The following is a 7,942-nucleotide window of genomic DNA, read 5'->3' on the forward strand; positions in this document are numbered from 1 at the left end:
CAAAAAGTTTATTGTAAAAATAGCATTAAAAATTGCTGAAGGTTTGAGATAAATCCATTACAGAATTAAAAGTTATTATAATTTTTTTTAGTTGTGACGTCATATGCGATCAGCATTTCTACATAGCGAATGTTAAAAAAATTAATGAAATGTCATTTTCTCAGAAAATCGAAAATCGTTTTTACTGTACTTTTTGTACTTCAATAGACAAATCATTTTACACCCGATCATGAAAAGAAAACAGAAAATAAGTCATCAGGAACCATTAAGAAATGAAATTCAAGCATGATATATTGCATGACATAATGGGCAGCTGCTCGATTATAACGTCACAAATCCATAATTTAAAATTCTAATAACTTTCTTAATCTATTACGGTTTTTCCTCACAGCTTCATCAATATGTTTCTGTTATTTTACAACAAACTTTTATCAGGGTGAACTGAGCGAGCACTATTTCATTTCTGTGTAAAACTCGCATGCATCGGTTTATGTCAAGGGAAAAAGGCAAATCAGTGACTTCATTTCAATTGGTACAGACATTTTTTAAAATGGTACTCTAAAAAAAATGAAAGTGGTGAAATCACTCACATAACAAGGGGTTCTGTGAATTCACAATTTTCCTCCATATGGGGGGGGGGGGGAGAGTTGTTACAAAAATTTGTGTTTATTGATAACGCAATATGTCTGACTACAAAAAGTTTGTACCGTTTACAATAAGAAACGGACAAACGTTATTCTCATTGAGAAAATAATACAGACTTCTTTGTTCGTATTGTTTATGGTATAGATCTCAAAATGTAAAAAAAGTGTCCCAACTAGACCTAGTCTCCCCTATTCTCTTCACTACAAACAGTCGTTTTTCAACTTGCACCAATGGCTACAAACACTGCTTAGAATGTTCGATTTTCAGGTCGACCTACATGGAATATGAAAAAAAAAATGAGCTGACGCTTCGCACTCGCATTATTTATTCAGACCTTATTAGATACCTTATATTCGTAAGAATGGCCCTTGGGTTTTAGTAAGGACTATACTCCCTAAAAATTAAGCTTTTTATGGTAAAATGTTGCTGAAAATATTTTTCAGCCCCTCGACTCCCTTATCGGCAAGAGCTTGATCCGTCTCTGCATTGCAAACGGGTCCATAATAAGTAGAGCAATTCGCTAGAATGTTGGGATATCGGCTAATGGCCATTCTTTTTGTTTACGAGACTGAAAAAATGCCATGAAGGAAAAAAGGTCCTTCAACCACGATTCTTAGATATATACGTTGACGAAGAATGACAGATTAAAAACGTAAACTACAATAAGGATGATCGGAATGGCATTGCGGTACAGAACCCTGAGAAGGATTTTTTTTAACAAGGGGTGCTTATGTGAATTCGACAAGCAAAACAAAACAACAACAAAGCTTCGCCTTAAAAAGAAGGTCGTTTTGGTCCAGAGAAATCAGACAATGAAAAAAGGGTTTCACTTCATTCCTCCAATTTGCCACACCTACAAGATTTGCAGGGAGTGCTGCCTTTGGAGAATAACACGCGCAGCATCCAAAGCTTTCAGGGGCCCGTTTCTCAACACCGTCATAAGTCTAACTTCTTGACTAAAACGGAGATAGTGAGCTACTTGTCCGCTAACCGTTTCACGAAGCCCTCTTTACCAAGATCGGGTACAACAACCTCACTTAATATTTAAGACACCTCCGAGCCTGTCATAACTTCTTTCTTAATGACGTAGTGGCATCACGTGGGTAGACAATGACATGCAAAAGTGCCTAGAAATTTTAAAATTATAATCTTACGTAATCAATCATATATGTTGAAATTACATCACAAAACAAGTGGGATAATGCATTCAATGATAATTGTAATACAAAGAAACTATGAAAAACTTTTGGTAATACGCCACAAAATTATTCATTTTGAAATAGTGAAATGACTTAATCGATAAAGATCGTCAGGCCATCCATAACTGAACTCGTATTTGTTGTTTTCCGACCCCTATTAACAGTTGGATAAATTCTATCTCTAATTTATGCATATAATTTGTCAAATATCGTATGTTTCGGTATCAATAATTAAAAATGTTTCGTTAAACTATATTTTGATGACGTTTGGAATCGTAAAAGACCGTATAATTATCATTTTACAAAGAAATCCGATATGGTTTACTTTCGTAAACTATTAAAAAAAAGTCCACAAGTGAATTTTGTAGTCATGAAATGAATTATTCATAATTTAATTTTCCCTGCAATTGAATGCTCCAGTCTTCATGGTCAAGGCATGTATGATGCATAATTCTCCTGTGCTGTTATTATGAAAAGATTTATTTCCCAATTTATCACAATATTTGCAATTTTGTCATAATTTTTCTTTTTGAAAATTATGCTATTTTGTGACTAAGGGTACGTCTCGTCTGCTCTTTTTACCGATAGTATCGATATCAAGGTATTCTAGTTAGGAAGCCTTTCGAGAAACAGGTTTAGTAAGATTGGAACTAACTCTGTGGATGGTGGATAAAGATATGACTAATCTTGTCCATATGTTGAGAAACGGGCCCCCAGGGGCTATGTTGTGGTAAAGGGTTAATAAGATCAAGGAAATCGAGATATAAGATTAAAGCATATCGTGTCGAGATTATGATTTTTTACGTAAACATGATGTCCCTGGTTTAAAGTGGAATCCAGCCTCGGTCATAAATTTCTGTGTCGGAAAAGATAAAAATGAATAAAACAGAATGTTGAAAGCAATAAGAAAGTTATGGCTGCTTTAAAATTGAGATCCCTAAGAATATGTAGATTTCAGATTGGCAACTGGGTAAGAAAATTATAACAAAGTGCAAGGATAACATGTACTTACTTATCGGTAATTTGTGGTTTACGCCTAAGTACCAATTTCCGAGGGGCAGTAATCTAAATATAACCCAGGTAGTGTATTGTTTTATGTCCTCATGAAATAAAAAAATATACGTTTTCGCTATTTCATGTATTTGAGTACATGGAAGAGTAGTTCTTGCCTTACATCACTATGACATCATAATTGTTCGTGCGGCAAATTTGAAGTTCATTACCAATTTATACAACTTTTAAAAATTCATTATTTTCACGGATCAACTTGTCTAGTTTTTTTTTGTTCCTCTTCGTAAAGCAAGTTTTAATTTCGGCTGGATTCCCCTTCAAGGAGCTACGTGACTTTTTTATGACTGCAGAAATATTTCGACAATGGGAAATAGACTGCTATTAAAAAGTAAAAGGCCCAGCTCAAGGAAAGCCACCCAATTTAGCCGGAAAATTCCAGCCTATTGCAGATGGTGATAAGAAAGTTTGGTTAAAATGGTATCGGGTGAGGACTTTGAACAATGAGTAGCCTTGAAAACATGTTGACAGATTTTAGATAAGCCAGATTAAGCTGAAATTGATCTTCGGCTGATCGTTATAGTGATCTATAACGATCAGCCGAAGATCAGTCTGTACAGTACATCAGTGAGTTATTATACTCATTAAAGGACAAGTCCACCATGTCCACTCCAACAAAGAGTTTATTTGAATAAACAGAGAAAAATCCAACAAGCATAACACTGAAAATTTCATCAAAATCGGATGTAAAATAAGAAAGTTATGACATTTTAAAGTTTTGCTTAATTTCACAAAACAGTTATATGCACATCCTGGTCTGTATGCAAATGAGGAGACTGATGACGTCATCCACTCACTTTTTCTTTTTCATTTTATTATATGAAGTATGGAATATTCTAATTTTCTCCTCATTGTCATGTGAAACAACGATAATTCCTCCCTGAACATGTGGGATTAGGATTGTTAAATCAAGTTGGTCCTTATTTGAATATTGCAATCACTAATGCTATGGAGATCCTCCCATTGGCAATGCGACAAGGATGTGTGATGTCCACTGAACTAGAAATACGTATTTCTAGTTCAGTGGTGATGTCACATGTGGACAACTTTCCCTTTGATGGACTATAAAATACCCTCAAAATTTCTCTTTTTGCTTTTTTTAATGGTGAACAAACTCTTTATTCATGATGTATTCCTTAAAAATCTGTATTACATGCCCTCCTTTAGAGAGAACACATGATCTACTTATAGATGTGATAAAAGAGGCAATTTAAGTGAAACATATACTAAAGTAATGTGGAAAGTTGTTCACAAGGGACATCACACATCTTTGTCGCATTGCCAATTTGAGGATTTCCATAGCATTAGTGATCGCAATATTCAATTGCTTATAACGTTCTCATTATTAGTCCGATTTTTCTCAAACTTTCGTTGATCTGTTTCTTTGATTTTTCTGTTTTCACACAAGCTATCTTGTTTCAAAGGTTTCTTTTTCCTTTTTTTTCAAGGCACGACCTCGGCCTTACACGTTTCAAAAGCAAATACTCTTGGCTAACCCGTGAAAATGTACATAAATTTCATGTGTAACAAGCTTTCTGATTGGCCCACAATCTCTAAATACATTTTAATATTTTTTTACATAGACACGATAAGTTCGCTTAACAAAATAATTAAAACTCTGATGGTGAGTAGAATTTATTTTCATAATTATATTGACTCAAATTGAAAACGGAATATTTTAAGCTCAGTGTAATCCGTCTTAAACATTTTTGTCTCACTCAACATGCTATGCGAGCGCGAATTATGTGCGAGCAAAATATTTGATGACCTGATTTTTTTCCCGAATCCTTCCGTGCCCCTTATTTCCTTTACTTTTCTTCATCCTCAATCATGGGTGTCGATCACGGGGGGGATGGGGGGATATATCCCCCCAATATTTCAAGTGGGGGGGGGATGGCCTGTATTATCATCCCCCCCAATAATTTAGGGCAGAAAAATTATAATAATGATGATGAAAAAATTAAAAGTTTGATCATGATAATTATAGTGATGATTATGTCATCAATCAGTTTGTTTCCTTCGCAATTTGTGTATATTGTTATTAATTAAAAACATTCTTTTTCAGGACTATTAAACAGATGGGTGGAGGTTCAGGATGAAAAAGAGTGAAATGTTTTTGTATATGATATTTTTAACACATGACATAAAAGGACCCCAACGAAAAACAACTTTTGTTGATAGGGTGTTCCATCCCACCAGTGGTGAAAAAAATAATTTTAATACATCAATTAATTCAAAAGGGTGGACAATAAACGGGAGTAAAAGGGTGGCAAGATAAATCGTCTAAGGAATGACCATATAGCTATTACATACAGTAATAGCTCTATGGAATGACGGTAAGCCCGATGGCGCACGAGAAGCCACATAGTTTGTAATTTGTGCTAGTCTTAATTGGTCCGAATCTGCATGTTATCATCATGCATTAAGAAAAAAGATATTGCCAGTCGGGTTAGATTTAAGAGAGACATTGTATACACAGAGGCGTCGATTCGGGGGGGGGGGGCGATCACCCCACCAATGAAAATATTTGGGGGGAACATATCGTTTTGCCACCTCCCAATAATTCCGCATGTGCAACTAAAAAATAAGATTGTAATGCTACACTGAAACCAGCAAGCGAGATTGAGATACCAACTCGATTTTGATTTAAAATCGTGCTCAAAATGTCTGCTTTTCAGATTGGAATATAAAAATTTTCAGCTCGCGCTTCGCGCTTGCATCATTTCTGTACCAAAACCCCATACTTTTCATGATTAAATAGGTGAATAGAATGTCCCGCTTTCAGTTCTATACCTCAAAAGAATTCCCGCTTCGATTTGCAATAATCTTTTGATGGATATATATATCTTGTTCTTTATTAAAAGCGTCCATTAAACTGTCTTTTTTTTCCAGATCGAAATATCAAAATTTTCAGCTGGCGCTTTGCGCTCGCATCTATTGTTCTTCTAAAAATGCTTAGAATATCAAGCTTTCACGTCAGAATATAAAGAAATTTTTAGCTCGCTCTCTAGTGAGATTCATGTATTTATGCTCCTCATGAGTTACTACAAACAAACCTAAACAGGTACATTTTTCCTGTTTTCGTGTCATACTAAAAAAATTCAGCTCGCGCTTCGCGCTCGCATTGTTGGTGAGGGTAAGATATGTGTCTATTTCTCATGAGTCATATATATATGTATGCATATATATATATAATATAGGCCTAGTGTGTGGGTGAGTTTGTTCGTTTTGTATGATCGAGCGCCTTTGGAACGTTGATTCATGATTCCCCCCCCCCATCTGAAAAATGGATCGACGCCCCTGTGTATACATCATGCTCAGTAAACAGATCACTATGCACATGGTCCAGACAATTTTTGTCATTTTTTTCTTTCGTATGAGTTTAGAATAGGCTTACTTGTAACACAAATTGTATTTTCAAAAAAATTATATAAGTACAGTACACTACAACAATGAAGGAGTTTCCAAGAACACCATGCATATCAATTACTCCAAAATGTCCTAACTTGTGATTTTAGTGGGGGTAATGTTGAAAGATCCCCATCCACAAGAACTTTTGTGTGAATCATCCCCCCCAACCAAGAATACCGATCGACACCCATGTCCTCAATCTTCTTTCTTTTCCTCCTCTTCTTTCTATTTTGCTGGTTTTATTTTCTCTTCCTTTTTTGCACCGCCATCATTGGGGAGGGGCAATTAACCGTTTCGAACCCCACCTTAATCCGCCTATTCTGATGGATTAAACTGGTGTTTTCAGAATGGTATTAGTGATAATTATGTCAGTTATCTGTATAGAAATGACATGTTATAGGAGAAACGGTTATATCGTTCAGAAAGTCTAGAAATTTCGACTTGCAGGCTTTCAAGATAACTATTCTAAACTTGCAATCTGCAAAGGAGCCAAGTGACGTCAATAACGCAATTAATGAATGGGAATGTTTGCTTCTGGAAGTAGTAATAAGCATATTCTATAACGACAAGACGAACAGGGAAATAAATCATATACCGGAAATTTTCATCGGTTGGGCAAATGAAAGACTTTGAACTTTTACTAAACAGGAATTCGCCTGTGTGCTCAAGCCGACCAAGTATTACAGTCCAGTGAATTTGATTGATATTGTTGTCTCATTCCTTCAATTGATCAAGTTTTCCGAGGTCCTTTACACTTGAAAGAGCAACTCTTTTCCCACTCTTATTCATCGCTGTTACTCTTCCGTCTTGAGTCCAGACTTTGTTTGACAAAAATATATTTGACAAAAATATATTTGACACAAAATATATTTGACAAAAAATATGTCGACAAAAAATATATTTGACAAAAATATATTTGACAAAAAATATATTCGACAAAACATATATTCGACAAAACATATATTTGACAAAAATATATTTGATAAAAAATATATTTGACAAAAATATATTTGACACAAAATATATTTGACAAAAAATATATTCGACAAAAAATATATTCGATAAAAAATATGTTTGACAAAAATATATATTTGACAAAAATATATTTGACAAAAAATAAATTCGACAAAAAATATATTTGACAAAAATATATTTGACAAAAATATATTTGACACAAAACATATTTGACAAAAAATATATTCGACAAAAAAATATATTTGACACAATTTTATTTGACACAATTTCATTTGACACAATTTCATTCGACACAATTTCATTTGACAAAAAAAATCGACAAAATTTTATTTGACATAAGTGTCTACTCATTTGACACAATTTCATTCGACACAATTTAATTTGACCTAAACATTTGGCGTACCATACATGCGATGCCAAAAATATATTCGACAAAATTTCATTCCACAAAAAAAAAATCATTCGACCAAAATTCATTCGATATGGCGCGCCTGTACGTACGTACGGGTACGACTACATCGTGTGCATGCGATATATGCGCGCGCAGTCTGCACATGGCCATCAGAATGGCGCATCCCCATCCGAATAGTGATCTCCTTGAGGAAATACACCAAAGTGTCAGAACTCTGACTGAAGCTCTATCC

This window comes from Lytechinus pictus, chromosome 8 (genome assembly GCF_037042905.1).
Source record: "Lytechinus pictus isolate F3 Inbred chromosome 8, Lp3.0, whole genome shotgun sequence".
Classification (NCBI taxonomy): domain Eukaryota; kingdom Metazoa; phylum Echinodermata; class Echinoidea; order Temnopleuroida; family Toxopneustidae; genus Lytechinus; species Lytechinus pictus.